This window comes from Pyxicephalus adspersus, chromosome 2 (genome assembly GCF_032062135.1).
Source record: "Pyxicephalus adspersus chromosome 2, UCB_Pads_2.0, whole genome shotgun sequence".
In the NCBI taxonomy this organism is placed as follows: domain Eukaryota; kingdom Metazoa; phylum Chordata; class Amphibia; order Anura; family Pyxicephalidae; genus Pyxicephalus; species Pyxicephalus adspersus.
The window spans coordinates 42,478,434-42,495,079 of record NC_092859.1 but is presented as its reverse complement, the minus strand read 5'-3'; the positions used below and the strand labels follow the sequence as shown (position 1 = coordinate 42,495,079).

At 38.2% G+C, this 16,646-nt stretch overlaps 1 long non-coding RNA gene across 2 annotated transcripts; it reads right to left on the bottom strand.

Moving 5' to 3' along the window:
• Positions 1 to 3,903: 3,903 nt before the first annotated feature.
• Positions 3,904 to 15,391, bottom strand: LOC140323494 (uncharacterized). Of its 2 annotated transcripts, none has more exons than XR_011919385.1 (3): positions 15,234 to 15,391; positions 13,828 to 14,022; positions 3,904 to 4,135 (listed from the first exon to the last, which is right to left on the bottom strand). It is a non-coding gene; the product is annotated as an uncharacterized lncRNA (long non-coding RNA). The 2 variants fall into 2 exon arrangements; XR_011919384.1 differs by lacking the exon at positions 3,904 to 4,135 and adding an exon at positions 13,221 to 13,435.
• Between the last annotated feature and the right edge of the window lie 1,255 nt (positions 15,392 to 16,646).

Sequence of the window (16,646 nt, the reverse complement as noted above, 5' to 3'; positions counted from 1 at the left end):
ATTTAATGAATCCTACATTAAGAATAGAACCCTTTTACCTGCCTCACAAGATTGCAAGACACAGAGACTTGAAAATCTTGGCATTGCTGTCCCAAGTTTACACAAGAGGTTTTGGGTTGTTCAGCTTATTTGCATCTATTCAAAACGTGTCAATGTGAACTGACCCTTCCTATGACCCATGATGGCAAATCAAAGTATATGTCATTATTCTAGAGCAGGTTGTCATTCAATAAAAATAAAAAAAGGTAGCTGCTAAGGGCAACAGTAACCCTTATGTCTCTTGCACTAGTAATGTCACAAAGTATAGGAAAGGTTTTTGTCAATTTAGACCACAATATAATTGCTGCCTATGCTGTGTGTATAAACCGGTACACTTTTCTGGCCCAGCAGTTACTTCTAACCTGAATATCTGCAAAGGGTATATTGAGACCAACATGAAAAAGCCCTTTGTGTTCTATATGGTTGGGGGGGAAAACACTACCTATGTATTAAGTCTTTCAGTGGCAGCTTCCTTTTCATGTATATTTTACCAATCTTATTTAAAGATAAGTTGTTTTGTAATTGACATGTTTGCAGTCCATTGTTTTTATTACACCTGTGTACTTGGCTCACTCAAAGAGAGAAGTGCACGAGAGAGCTTCCTAGCGCCAGTGAAAACTTCACCATCGCAGATATTTGGGCTAGACTCTGCTGGTATGTGCTGACAGTCCAATTTGCTGTAACAATGTGAGGTTTGTTTTATGTTTTGTTTTTTATTTTTTGTGTTTTGTTTTTTTCCATTTCTCTTGTTGCATTGCATAATAAATTATCTTGTTAATGTAGGGGTTCAGAGTTGAACACAAAATAAACATTTTATTTAAAAAATATGCATGGTGTTTTGCTGCTCTCAGCCTAATCTGACCTGTAATAAAGGAGCCTGTAAGGCTGTGTACACATGTTGGATTTTTGTCATTAGAAAAGATCTTTCACAATCCTTTCAATGGCAAAGGACTGAACGATGCATGAACAGGTGCTGTACATACTGTGCCATTCTGCTCTATGGAGAGGGGAGGGGGAGAACAAGTGAGCTGCACCCACTGCGCTCTCCACTTCACTTCTGCCAGGACAGATCCATGAACGACGTCCGGACTAACACTGTACACACACCACATTCTCATCCAAAACCAGACCTGAGGTGATAATCATCTGAGGTGTGTAGGTAGCATTTAAGATGGCCTGTTAGCTTGTACATTCAAAGCTTCCCATCCTATGGGGCTGTCACTGACTCCTAGAACCAGTGGCAGCCCTAGGGAAGGTTCCCTACTACTACAGAACCTGTTATTCTTCTAGAAATTGCTGACTGGGTAGGCACTTTGCCTGTGTTAAGGTTCTCATTAAAAAATGCATTATCTTTAAATAGAACACACTCCTATTTTGGATTTTTTTTTAACATTGTGGTTTTACCCCTTTTCCTTAGATTTTCTACTGTAACTTCTGTTAATTTTCAGTTTTCACAACAAGAACACTCTTATTTTCTGCTACAGGTTAGATGACAAGTAAATTTCAGCATATACCATTTGCTTAAATAGTATAAAAATTGATAAAACAATGTACACGTTGCAACGAAAGACTAACGTTGACTTAAAATGGGCCATTTTGTTAACTGCGGCTTTAATGCTGTCCAACCTTTGATGTCAAACTGAAATGTTCAAAAGTTATAAAAGTTTCGGACTAGGAGTATGTATGTTTTGGTTTGTGTCAGGTCTGGCCCTTGCGCAATTGAAATTTTGGTAAACTAGACATGGCATCTTGCAACATCTAATGGTGAGAATTTAATTAATTTAAGGTGTATCTAGGTGTCTTTTGGTTCCTACTACTTTTTACAGGTAAATAACATGTTTAAAATGGTAAATGCACACACAGTATTTTGTTGAAAACTGCAGTTTTAAGGAATTATCTAATTACAGGGTCTTCTGGAAAAAAAGATCCTAATAGTAATAGGATGTGCCTAAACCAACTGCTATCAATCTTTTTCAAGTTTTGGTAATTCTAAAGCTTTCTCAAAGCCTGGTAGCAGCAAAACCCTTGTAAAAGTTTGCATACTTAGTTTTCCAAATTATCTATTGCATGTTTTCCTCATTAAAATAGCCAGGTATCGGCAGCTTCCTAGCAGCAGATGCTAAGTTTTTCAAACTGCCCTAAACTTCCTGCTTACCTGCCATTTTTCAAGTAAGCATCTAAGAATGTAACATTTTAAAACCTCAATTTGTCCTTACATCTGTTACATTAACAAGGCTGAATAGTTGCTGCTTTGTTTACTGGGTAGTGTGGTCTGGACTGAAGTTGATCTCTGTTTAGATGTTGGCAAGGGAGACAAGGGGATAAAATTGATTTGAATTGATTACACTGGGGAACGCATTTTTTCTTGAGTTAGATTTTACACTTGTTTTTTTACTAATTTTTGGGTGGTGAATCCAGAAATGACCCCATTTTTTTCCTATCACATCCAGTTTTTACGTTACAGGGTGCCTTCCATTTTTGTCAAAAATCATACAAAGTTTACATACAATGAAAGAATAACTTGAATGTACTCTTTATTTAAATTTCTTTTGTTCATACAAAGGATTTATTGTTACTGACAATTTTTTTACAGTAAAACATTTGAAAATAATCAGTTAAGGTAAAAATTTACGCCTATAGCTTTTCCTGGAGTGTTCAGTGTTGGCTATGCAGAAAATGCACCTTGATGCTTATATTGCAACCAAGCATTTTGTAGCTCTCCATGAGTTTATGGACAATTTCTGAGTTATTATTTGCTTGTGTGTTTTCTTCACAATGAAAAAAATGCTTGATTATTCAAAGCCAACTTCTGAAATTGTCCTGATGAAATGTTCATCTTTGATGAGCTGCCGAATCTGTGGACCATCAAACACACCGGCCTTTATTTTTTCAAATGACAGGCTAGGAAATGCCAAAATGAGTTACTTGAAACGTCTCCTTCAGTTGGCAAAGCTTTAGCAAACTGCTTCATCAGACCCAGTTTCATGTGCAGAGGCGGGAAATTTAATCTATCAACAAGTGCCTTATGTAGAATAGATCACCTGGTTTTAGGGCAGATCTTGGAGGCCAATTCCTTTCCACCCAATGCCTCTCACGAGCTCTGCTGTCCCACATGCACAGATAACAGGGATACTTGGTGTATCCGTGTTGCTGACAAAGAAGGAAGCATACCATTTTAAGGTCAACATAGGTGACCCAATTGTGTGGGTAATACACTCAATGACTTTCTTTATGTCTGCATATTTTTCACAAAGAGAAACTAAATGGCCAATTGGGACTGACACAAATATATTGCCATTGTAAAGGAGGACACACTTTAAGCTCTGCTTTGAGCTATTGATGAATAGTTGCCATTCATTTGAGTTATAGATTAGAATTCCCAATTCCTTCTTTAAACCAGCTATGTTATGGCAATACACAAAGCCACTGTCAGTTGTAAAGTACTGCAGAAATGCAATTTCTCTGGTTCGAAAGTACGATACCTTAGTTCCTTTTTCAAGTACGTTTTTCTCACGCACTCTTGATGCTAGGAGTTCTGAAACCACCTTCACTAGTCCCAAATCACTCAACTCATGCTGATCAAATCCCTAACGAACAGAGTCCTCTTCAATTTTAAACTCTTCATTGTTGTCTTCTAGTTAATCACCACAATCATGCTCTTCAAGAGAGGGTAATGTAACGAAAACCGGCACTGGGATTTCATCTGAATGAGCCACTGGGCATATAGTTCATATTGGACTAGGATACTCTGTTACATTTATTTTTCTTGTTATATCCTGAAGTTTTCACTATACCAAAGTAACAGTCACTGAAATGATCTCCTGGCTCTCGCCAAACCATAGGTATACCAGATGGCATCTTATCACGTGTTCCCTTTGTCCACATCCGTGAACCTTTGACACACTGTTTGCACAACTTATGAGGGGCCCAAGACTTGATCACCAAGTTTAACTTTGAAATATGCCAAATAGGCTTGCTCTACAAATGTGCTGATGTTCACCCTTTGACTGGGAATGGTGAAACTGCCACAGATATAACAAAATTAATCAGGGTTGTTTAGGCACCTAAGACGAGAAACAGCAGAGCCAGACATGATCTGAAAGGAAAGAAATACATGTGTAAGTAGAAAAAGAAATTTTGCTTATTCACTACGTAGAGCAGCATACAACCCTTGACCACACTGTCCTGCGTGTAAATTATTAGTCTAAACAAGTCCACGCTACAGTAATTGCAATAATATAAGCGGTAGAGGAAAAAATGTGACGTGATATATTTAGTGTAAATAAGCCTAAAAATTGAAGTCCACAAAAAATGTGTTCAAAATTGGTCCCCAGTGTTAGCTCTCTGATTTTACCTGCAGTTGCTTTTTATTAAGAGAATCTCGCATTTTAAACAGAATTGCCAACAGGAGTTATTTTTATCCTGAACTTGCCTTAGAAAATGAAAGACACCTGGTTGCAGTTGCTTTTTATATGCAAGGCCTATTGTGCAAGAAACAATGGTAAACATTTACTCAAGTAACCAGCCAGATCCATCATCAAAAGTTCAACTGGCACTTGGTTCTCCTCTACATACTCAAATTTGTGTATGGGGACTAGCAAGGTTTGCCCATCCCTGAAGAGTGCAAAGTTCAAATTACAGCCAAATTCCCCCAAACCAACAGCATACCAATCTGTGCACTTTCACCATTAAGGTGCGTACACACTTCCAATTTTTATCGTTCCAATCGAACGACGAACGATCGATTGGGCAAAAAATCGTTCGTAAAAAAGTAACCAACGACGCCGACGAACGAGGAAAGTCGCTGGAAACGAACGACCGGACCGACGGATCGGATTGGACGACGATCGTTGAACATCGTTCGTGTGTACGGTCGTTCGTTGATCGTCCATGTTCAGAGCATGCGTGATGAACGAACGTCCGTTCACTTTCCTGTCGTGCACATAGTTCCTCTATCGCTCAAACGATCGTATCTATTGTGTGTACAATATCTACGAACGATCGTGTCGTTATCTCTATGTGCAGGATCGGTGCTATACGATCGTTCGTATATATCGTGCATGAACGTTCGTCGTTCGTTTTCCAACGATAATAATTGGAAGTGTGTATGTAGCTTTAGACTTGCAAAAAAGTAAAACTTTCCTTAATCCTCTATCCGCTAGTTGCTTGGCTAACATACTGGCTTCTGCCTCAGTGACCTGAAACAAATGTGCAGATCTGGAAAATCCTCATGAGAATACTTGACTGGATACTTGCTGAAATAGGGTCACAATGACAGTGCAGCAACTATAATTTGCAGAATAAGTATTCTGTAGCTTTTACGTCTTGTGGCTTATAGTCCATATTGAAAATATATTGCTGGGGGTGGTACCTTAAATATCATTTCCCTAACCCCCCCCCCCCCACACACACACACACACACACACACCTATGGCATGTTGCATTTTGGTATATCTGTTAGGCAAGTACAAAAAAATAAAGGAAAATAAGGTTTCAATTGACCAGTCATGGGTGTTTAATGTACCCCCAGAAACATCTCGCTCTAGTCCAGCAAACAAGAACAATGCAACCCCTCAATAATACAAAACATATAAAACGATTACATAACTATAATACAGCACAAGTCAATTAGACAAAAATAAAAAAAAGCATAAGATCAAATAATTGATGCAATCATTTAGAAATGTAAAAGGATAATAACTTGTAATGAAAGACACCAGAATTAATATTCATATACATCATTTTCAGGGGTGATAGTAGGTTATTGTGAACATTTGCTTGTTAACAGACTTGTGCTTATGTAATCTTGTTTTTTTGGTTTTTTTTTCAATTTAAAATTGTGGACCTCAGTACCCAGCGTTGTTGTGCGAAAGGTTTGCCTCCCACTGCCTGCCCATTTCTATTACTTATTAAAGGCTGAAAGGTGTCAGTGTCTGTATGTTAGAAAAAAAAGTTGCAGTGGTGTAGTCTGATGTTCTTGTCTGCAAAACAATACCCAGCTGATAACATCCTGTGCTTTTTATGGTGCTAAGGAATCAACAACCCTGCTTATCTATGGTATAAAAAAAAAGGAGCTAGTTTCAGTAGTTCTGACCTGTTTCTACTGTCCTGATGAAGTGGGGTGAGTGACACCCATAAAACAGGATATTAATTAGACAACATGGGTAAAAAAAAAAAATGAAACAATGAAATTCAGATACCACATATAACGGCAATCCACAATGTATGTAATGTTTTGGGGTATTATATATTATGTAATATGTATTAAGGTAATTTCCCAAGTGATAAACAGCTTGAATTTACTTTCAAAACACATTTTTTCTGACTTCTATTACTTGTGTGCAGGTATACACTACACATTGTTTTGGGTTATTAATTAAGGAACCTGAAAACGCCTGGCACTTAGGGTTTTCAGGAAGAGGGCAATGTTGGCATCTTCTGTAATCCTTGTAATACAAACTATCCCTAAAGGTAGTAAATTCAGAACTCATGTAATTCCAGTCACTGCTATTATTACACAGTATTTATATAGCGCTGACATATTACGCAGCGCTTTAGAAAGTCCAAAGTCATGTCACTAGCTGTCCCACATAGGGGCTTGCAATCTAATGCCCCACTATAATCATATGTCTTTAACACATTCTAAGGTCATTTTGGGAGGGGTGGGCTTACTAACCTAACTGCATGTTTTTGGAATGTGGGAGGAAACCAGAGTACCTAGGGGAAACCCAGACAAACCTGGGGGGGAACCTGCAAACTCCATGCAGATCGTGTCCCAAGATTTGGACCTAGGACCTAGCACTGCAAAAACCAAAGTACCAACCCCTGAGCCACCCTGCTTCACTGTTCAGAACTTTTTCAGGAGAGTTCAGCCTTCATAGTTTCTTCAAGAAAAAGCTCCTGGAGCTAGATATGAAATAGCACTCAACCTAAAAGAAGGGGATGCCCAAAAAGCATTGGATGTATCCCACCATATTAATCCAACCCTCTAGTTAGCTAGCTATCCTCGCCATACGTTGATCGATTGTCTGATTAACAATACCCATTCTATCAAAAAATTACCAGGCTAGGAATGTTATACACTTACAACATATCACCACCATTGAACCGTTGACTCCCCCACTGGGTGGACAGCCAAGAAACTAACCTGGTTTTGTATCAATCCTGGGCACATACCCTTTATGAAGCTGTGTCTGAACTGACCACATACAAAATTACTAATTTAGAATTGTCAGTAAGCATACCAACTATTATTTTTTATCAAAAATCAACACAATAACATTCAAAATACAAGCAGGAATCAAATGACCAAACATACATGATATACAATAAACATAGGAATATACATATATGATAAAAAAAAATTGGAACAGTGTAACATTTCTGAAGGAGAAAAATATAACACAAACAAAATGTGACCAGGGTATAATACACCATGACAATACACGGTAACTGAATAAGACACATCAGGAAGGGGGAAGTACAGAGATATAGGTGTCCGAGCACAAGGATAGTCTGGGACCATAGTGGAGGACCTCTACATTAGATCACACACCTTCTGAAAATAGATGTTTGTAGGCAAGAATCCTACAAACAACTAATCCTTTTATGGAAGTGTTCACATTTTATAAAAGCAAACACTGTAATAGATTAGTTCTAAAAACATTTAATGCTCTAGATTTTGATTTTTTTTTCATTGGTACTGTTGTGAATTTAGACTAAGCTAAACTTTTATATTACGAGGAGACCATTACTCCACACTAATCTGCTACTACAAAAAAAATGTGATGCATTTAAAGCACTCTGAAGTAAGCAAGAGATTAAGTAGATTATGTGTTCATTGCTTTTTACTACTTCCCTGCTTTTACTGACAATCTATTTATGCTTTTTTGTTGTGACAATGTCATAAGATCTTGTCTATTTTATAAAATTCACAATGCTGGGTATGTGCACAGATTTTTGTTGTGCAAAGTACTGAGCCTTTTCTTACGCTTGTTGACCTGAAAAGACTGGAACAGTTCCAAAATATTCTAAATAGGGTAAGTGGGAGTGTGCAGGGCTGGTTTCTAAAGACAGCAACAAGGAGTCCACAACCAATCAGATTCCTCACAGCATACAGTTTACTTTGCTCCAGTTCCCATAGACTGTGCCACAGATTTACAATCTGGGTGTGTTCATTGACAAGTGAATTTCCCTGACAACACTAAAAAGTTACAATCAGTACAGATGAGTCAGCCAAACAAAATATGCTCTTCCAGATTCCAGTGAATTTGAGAAACCGGAAGAAGCCAAAGATGGCCAAGGACACTGAACCTGGAAAGAGACCTGATGTGGGTGACCTAGTGACGGGAGATATCACAGCTATGGGTGATGTGGAGTGCTTTAGCAATCAAGTCTGCCATGATGTGCATGCATATTATGGCAAGAACACTTAGATTGTGAGCTCTTGTGTCACTGTCCATATCTGTCATTTGCTACCTATCGCTGCCTAATATGTTGGTGCTTTATAAATCCAGTTTATTAGTAATAAAAACCCTTGCCCTGACAGCAGATATATTTTGCCTTTCTTTGGTCCTACTTTACCACCACATCCACATGCTAAATATTAGTAGTAATCAAATGGAGAGCCTTTATGATTGAAAGTACTGAAACTAAAATTAAAGATTGGGTTGTTGAGTAATGGGCTAGATGATGCTAAATATCTTCCACCTAGGTAATGACTCAGGCTCTATCTGACTTGCCTCAGGCTTTAATGCACACTATGAGATGATCACACTGTGAATTGAAATTAAATGAAGCAATTTCAGTACAGCAGTACAATTGTTAAAGAAGATAAGGCTGAAGTTCAGCTTTAGGATAAATCCACCAATTAAAATAAATAATTTATAAATCATTTTTTGCATATATTCAGGCCAATCTGCTCCGGTCCTTTTCCTTATGATTCAAAGCTCAGAAATGTATGTTTTCTGTAATGAGCTGGATCACAGGTGGTTATTTTATATGCCTACACGGCACTTTGAACAACTTACCCAAAGCTTTGTACAGATGTTCAGTAATTGTTGCTGCTGATCCCTCTTTGGAGAAAAGAAGATAGTACTTCCTACAGCTAGGTCTGTGGTAAGTCCTCACTAGAGGTTGATCATTTAGGGATCCAACACAGTGGGACACCTGTATGGATGCTGTACATGGGTCTCCGTTCACTGTTTCTTTACATCCAGCAGCAGAAGGTCTGTAACACCTGCACAATACAACCTTAGGACACAGCACCTTGGAAGTCTATAGGTCTGTACTGGTCGGTCAGGAAAGAACACTTGCAGCTACTAGATTTGAATGGTGTTCCTGTGCCCCAAATAATTGCATAGAAGAGAAAGATAAGTTATCGAGGGGGATGTGGAGGAGAATAAGTGCCTAAAAGTTGATCAGATCTGAGAACCTTTGTTGGTTATTATTTTTATTATTATTAATAATAATAATAAATAGTATATATAGTGCCAGCAAAATAATGCAGCGCTATACACTAAATAGGGGTTACAAATGACAGACAGATACAGACAGTGACACGGGAGGAGGAGATGATCCTGCCCAAAAGAGCTTACAATCCAAGAGGTGTGGGAGGTATCACACAATAGGAGGGGGATATGGAATGGTGGGAAGTAGTGAGGATTTTAAAAGACAGAAGACGGGGAGGCAAGTATGAAAAGATGGGTTTTAGGTGCTCTTTTAAATGAGCAAAAAGTAGGAGCAAGCCGAATAGGAGGTGGAAGACCATTTCAGGGAGTCGGGGCAGCTCCAGAAAGGTCTTGGAGCTGTGCGTGTGAGGAGGTTATGAGTGAGGAAGTCAGTAGTGAATTGTTGGAAGCGCAAAGAGAGCAGCAAGGGGGGTATTTTTCTACCAGGTCAGAAATGTAAGTGGGAAAATAACTGTGTAGGGATTTGAAGGCAAAGCACAGGAGATGAATTTGATTCTAAGGTGAAATGGAAGCAATGAAGAGAACTACAAAGAGATTCTGCAGAAGAAGTGGAGCGGTGGGAAAGATGGATGAGTCTGGCTGCAACTTTCACAATAGAGGAGAGAGTCGGGTTAGTGTACCAGAGAGGAGGATGTTACAGTAGTCCAGACAGGAGATGATAAGAGCGCAGCTCAGAGCTTACACAGGGTTGAAGATTTAATCCTTGCCCTCATGTGATAATATGGATGGGTGACCAATCACCACACACTAATTCAGCAGGAGGGGGCATGAGTCACATATTCCAATATACCTGTAAGTAATGACTATTTCTGTTCCCTTCTAGTGGCATCATTGAGTGGTAGTTTGTAAACAGAAGTATAGACAGATGTGATATCCAGCATTAAAGTGAACAAGCTCACTTTTAAAGACAACTTTTTTTGTTTTGGCCGAGTGGTAAAGAGATAGGGCCACTCCCAGTTTGTATTGGTCTGTTTGTACTGTGTTATGGAGATTTGCTCTTTCAAATTGTCTTGATCCTCAATGTCACTGGGACAGGGAATGAAAATAAGTGTAAATCCACTAACTTTCATCAAAACAGGAATAAAATAAATATTAGCAGAACAACTGTCAAAGACAGGATTTCCCTCACATTAAAAAAGATATTTTTTCCATTTCCCTTTGAGTCTACAGAACAGGAAGTTAAACCACCATAATGAGAGAAAAAAAAAGGAATAGCGTTTTAATATTTACTTATAACCATAATGAATTAGCTTTGTACACAATTTAAACTTTCACTACTTATTTCATTTGCTTTGGGTGTTTACCAAAGTGGGTAAAGATAATAATACATCCAACAAAGCCTAATTTTGAGTGAGGAATCTCTCTTCTCTCTATGTATGTAAGTATTTGCTATTACAGTCTGTGTGTCTCTTTTTTGCTTGCATTCCAGTCCTGTTTTGTCAGCCTGTGTAAATATCAGACTGCCATAATGTAAGGAATAAAATACATCCTAAAATAATGTTAGGATTCCCTGTACGCAGGCTTATTGTATTACCACCAATCTCCTTGGAAATCCTGATATCCTTTTATTTGTAACAAAGAGTTACACTGTCCTATCCTATTGATCTTTTTAGTTTTCTAAGACTTACATGTTTAGTGCGAATGGTAATAAAACTCCAGTTCATGAAATCAGTGTAATTTACGCCGTAACCCTTTACTGCTTCCTAGGATAAAAAAAATGTCTTCACTGTAAATCTCATCATAACATTACCCAAAGACTAGTTTAGTTGTATAATTGTTGGAATCTGTGGCAAGGAAGTTACACAAGCGCAGATATGAAAGGGCACAGCCATAAAACAGGGAGCCAACCGGTTTAAATGGAATTAAAGTGTCAGGCAAAGGGAACAGAAATTATATCCAGCTAAAAATAGCTGCTGTTTTATATTGTGTGTGGAGCTTAGCTTGCTAATCAAAAGGAGCTGCCCTTCCTTCTATTTTTAGTCTGCAGAATCTGAACTTTGTTCCAAATAGGAAAAAAAAAAAAAGTTAAACAAATAAACCACTTGTTTTGTTTTCAGCTAGGAAACTGCAACAGCTTATGGGGGGAGCATGGACAGGCTGTCATCAGTCACCACCCACTTATGGAAGGCAGTTCTTCCTGATGATAGGCCAGCAGAATGTTACACAGGAACTCATATACAATTTAACCTCTTGCTGACAGTCACATGCAAAGCATTAAAATCAACGCAAAAGCTTTTGCAAATAAGATAAATATCAGAATACTCAAAAATTAAAAAGTGCCTATATATATAATTTACCTAAAGACACACTAGATGATAGCCACCCCAGAGAAAAGATTGTGTTCATTTCAGGTGAAAATCTAGCATGTGACTGTTCATCAATCTGTCCTGGCAGAGCAATGAATGATTGATGATCGGAGGTGACCAATGCATTAGTAGCTCAGTGTTGATTATCAGGATACTGTGCAATCTCCGCTCCCCCTGCCAGGACTGTATAAACTCCAGCACACCTGCTCAGGTGTTGCATCATTCTGGTCCAGCCAATCAAGATGACCGAAGATTGCAACTAGGAAAAAAAGAGAAAGAATATGGCGGCACCCTGTGTTGAAATATGGATCAGTATGGCGGCAAATAGTTTTGTTTTATTAACCGATAATAAAATATGGCAAGCAGAAGGCAAGAATGTGAAGGCTAAAGGTTGTATTTGCATAATAAAGCCCCTCCTGATATTTCAAGTCCTGCAAGTTGCTGGGTTTAAGGTAATGCAAACCTGTACTATTTAAATCAACGTATCATTAGACGGAAGAGGTAGGGGATACTTTGAGTAAAGATCACATTTATACAATATGCCTAGAAGGTAAAGTTTTTACACATTTTGACTTTTTCTCTAAAGGTCAAACTTGGTCTTGCCTTTCCAAATGGAATTGTTGCCATACAGACTTTGCTTTCAACATAATTAATTCTCCATAATTGCTGCCGTATCCATAACTGCAGCTTGCTTGTGTGACATCATGTGTAGGGTTTGGATATTGTATGTCTTTTGATTGCACTAGCAGGGGTTTGCAGTCACTATTTCTGCATCAGGAGATCACACCTACCGCTGTCAATTTTCCTACTTAGGCTATGTATACACATCAGATGATTCTCGTCCAATAATCACCTCAGGGCTGACTACCAGTCTTCCTATTAGTCTTGCACAGGTGCACGGGCTCCTTACCTTTCTGAAGCTGCTTACTTGAATTTCTATGTAAGTTTTACACAGTATGCATTAAAAACTGCAGGACCTGCCCCATTTCTTGGTTAAAAGATGCCTGACATCATCTAGCCATTTCCTCACCAGCCTGCCTATTCCTTCCCCATCTATTTTATTCATTGGATTTCAGTTCTGTCATTTAAAGTGGTTCAGCATCCCATGTGAGTGGTAAGGGTGCTGTGATGTTTTCAGGAAGCTGCGCACAGCACCTTGATAGCCTCCCCACCAGCTGCTTTAAGACACGGTGATGTTGTCACTCTATTGAAAATCATTTGTTAGCAGATTAAACTCCAGCTTTAAATTCAGACAAATAGTAATGCTAGACAACTACCTATTACATATGCTAACATATATCCATTTTCAGAATAAGGATAATTGAATAAAGAAATGTTTTCTACATGAAATGATGCCCTAAGAATTATATAATGTATGAGATAGCGCAAAAGATTTAAACCAAGGTTTTGACTTATAATTTGCACATGTTTAATGTCATATGTAAATTAAAAAAAATTAGACCAGACAGATCCTATATTGGAGAAACAATAGGTGATGTCCCCTCTGCAAAAAAAAATAACCCTATTGATGGCAATTTTTTAAATACACTTGTCCTCATTCTGTCACAGGGGCCACCATCTTCTTCTCCGGGTCACCTGATCCTCAGCCATCTTGATTGGCTGGGCCGGGATGGCGAAATTCCCGTGCATAGGTGAGGGATGCCAGAATATCCAACATGTTGTTTAAAAGAAGATAACAAACAGGTAGGTAAGTATGTGTTAATACAGAACAGAGAGATCTAGAGACGTCACCTGTCCTATCCTGCAATAAAGACATGCCTGATTGCAAATTTTGCAAGTGAAACTAAAGTTCCGCTGTAAACTGGAATATTGTCACATATATGTCATACCTAACAAGTAAATCTAGGTGTGCTGGAAGCCTGCATTTGAAAAGATAATATACTTTAGGTATATGCAAATGAAAATACTAAAACCTTATATACACTTTACATTGTTAATGTAATCTTATCATTTATTTCATTTTGGATCTACAGCTTCTATACCAATATTACCTGGTGATCCTGCCATTAGGGTCCTTGTTTAGGCTGTTCCTGTGGGTGACAAAGCTCACCCCTGTCTTCTTCTCTCCTGGGTTTATGGCCTGCCAGTGGCATTGATAATCACTGGCAGACATGTACCATCAGGAAGCCAGTCCTAAGCAATAACATGAAGCCTCCATGCAGTGCAGTCATGTAGACAGGAAAAGGCTGCAAAAGATAAAAAAAGGGGAAGTGTTTGTGTAAAAAAGAAATAGTTTTTAATTTACAGTACTATAGCAAACTAAATGTCACCTTGTTAAGCGTTTAATTAAAATGTATTTAAATAATTATATACGGGAGGCACACAATGCAAGTAACCCAGCCCTGGTGTGACCATTTAAACTTCTAACATATTCACTGTAGTAAAGGAATGATGAAAAGAGGTGTTCCTGTGCACTAACAGACACGTCATCTTGTTACCCCAGGTGCAACCCCGGTATATTCTTCATAGGATAGATAAGCATGTGATGAGAGGAGAGCTGAGAATGGATGTGGGGTCACATTGTGCTGGGTGGTCAGGATAATTAAATGATTTGCCCCGTCTCCTATATAGACAATTGTGGGTAAATGACCGGAGTTTTTTTATTAATCAGCTGGAAGGATATATTTGTAAATATTTGCACATAAATTAATAGGTAAAATAGTAGGGTCTACTTTTTACTATTAGTAATAGTAAAAAGTAGTGTCACTTTAATTTAATTTTTTAATGTGGTATTAAAAGAGCAAGTAATAAAATGTAACAAAATATAGTAATTTTATATAAGAAATTTTATAAATAAGAAATAAGACAAGAAGAGTTACTCCCATCACACGCCATACAAAATTAAAATCACGTAGAACACCAAAAATTATTAGAAGTTCAAAAAGATATAAATGATGTATTGCAAGTTTATTTATAAAGGGTTTTAGTATGACTTGGGTAAGGGTATCCAAAAACTTCAGATAATATTTTATGGAATATATTGTGGTCTAATGTATAAGATACAATAATAAATGGAAACATTAGGACAAATGAATTGGAATAGAAACTTCTTTCATCATATAACAAAAATAATAATAAATCCATGGAGGACAAAATGAAGCTGTCGTTTTTTACCTGTAAGTAAGTGGCACCAGAAGTGACAAGGATAAAACAATTTGATTTAGTAGCAGGTGAAATGTTGTCATATTGTTTAAATTTTTTTAATAAATTAAATATATCACATTCCTAAACTAAAGAGAACCAGTTATTATTAAGCTTAAATCTTAATATTAAGAATTGAATGATATGTAAACTAAAAAACATATTGCCTGGATGTGATGGCTGTAGTTTCCATTTTTCTGGTTATGTCACAATGGTCTCTACAGCCCCCCATGTAATGAAGATTAAAGCTACGTACACACGTCCAATAGTTCTCCCCAGGTAATTGGCTCAGGGCTGATAGCGGACGAGAATCTGAAGTATGTACAGCGCGCATCGTTCATCGTCCTAACGACCGTCCTGGCGAATCCATGGACAATGAACGACGAACGATCCCAATGCAAGGGAAGGGGGAGAGCGTGCAGCAGGGTGCCTCTCCGTCGTTCTCCCCCTCCCCTCTCCATAGAGCAGAATGGTGCTGTATGTACAGCACTCGTTCATGCATAGTGCGGTTCTTATTGTTGGAAAGGTTCTTGAAAGATCCTTTCCAACTACTATAATTGCAAGTGTGTATGGGGCTTAGGAGAGTAAAACATATTTAAGTCTAGCCTGGGTAATAAGTATGGAACCATTGCTTCTTCCATAGGTACAGTGGAATAGGGAGGAATAACCATGTGAAAAGAGGAGAAATCCTGAAAAATAAAACTAATGCAGCCACCTCTTTTAAAGACTACAAGGCTACAATATAGAACATTTTATCTTTGACTTCCTGGTGTAAAAGGTAATGTGTAAATGGTCAGCACTCCATATCTCAGAGGAAGATTCTGCAGGTCTGATTTAGGCTATGTACATACTTGCAATAATTATTACCATTAACAACGGATAATCATTAACAAGTGCACAACGACGCCGATGAACGAGAAATGTTGCTGGAAATAAATGACTGTCCCGCACGATCTGATTGAGCGACGATCATTCACGATCTATTGTGTGTACAGTCGTTCAGTGATCTCGGATGGTTCTGCAGTTCACTTTCTCCTTTACATGTCACTTCCCGCATCATTCAAACGATCGTATCTAGCGTGTGTACATTATTGGTGGATTATATTTGAACGATCGTATTGTTGCAGCATGTACAGAATTGTGCACAATACGATCGTTCAAAATTTTCATGCATAATCGTTGATTGGTTGTTAATCATTTTCTAACGATAATTATTGCACGTGTGTACCTAGTCTTAATGTCCTGGTATGTGATACAGGGCGTATTTTACCAAGGAACTGGGTTTTTCATTACTTTCCTGATAGAAGCAATGCTCCATATAGACAGGACTTTGGTTTGGGCCTCGCTCATAGGGAATACTCCTCTCACTGATACAATGGGTCTGATTTATTAAAGCTCTCCAAGGTTGGATACACTTTCAATAGAGAAGCTAGGTGATCCACCAACCCTGGAATGGATTTCTTTTAAGCCATTTGCTATGTTTGTTATGCAAATGTTTTGAATCCTGGATCAGATCCATTCCAGGTTTGCTGGATCACCCAGGTTCACTGACAAAAGTGTATCCAGCCTTGGAAAGCTTTAATAAATCAGGGCCATGGATTGGAAATTGTAAATTCTTATTCATTGGCTGAGCAATGCCCCTCCCCTCTGCTCTGACCACCAATCAGAT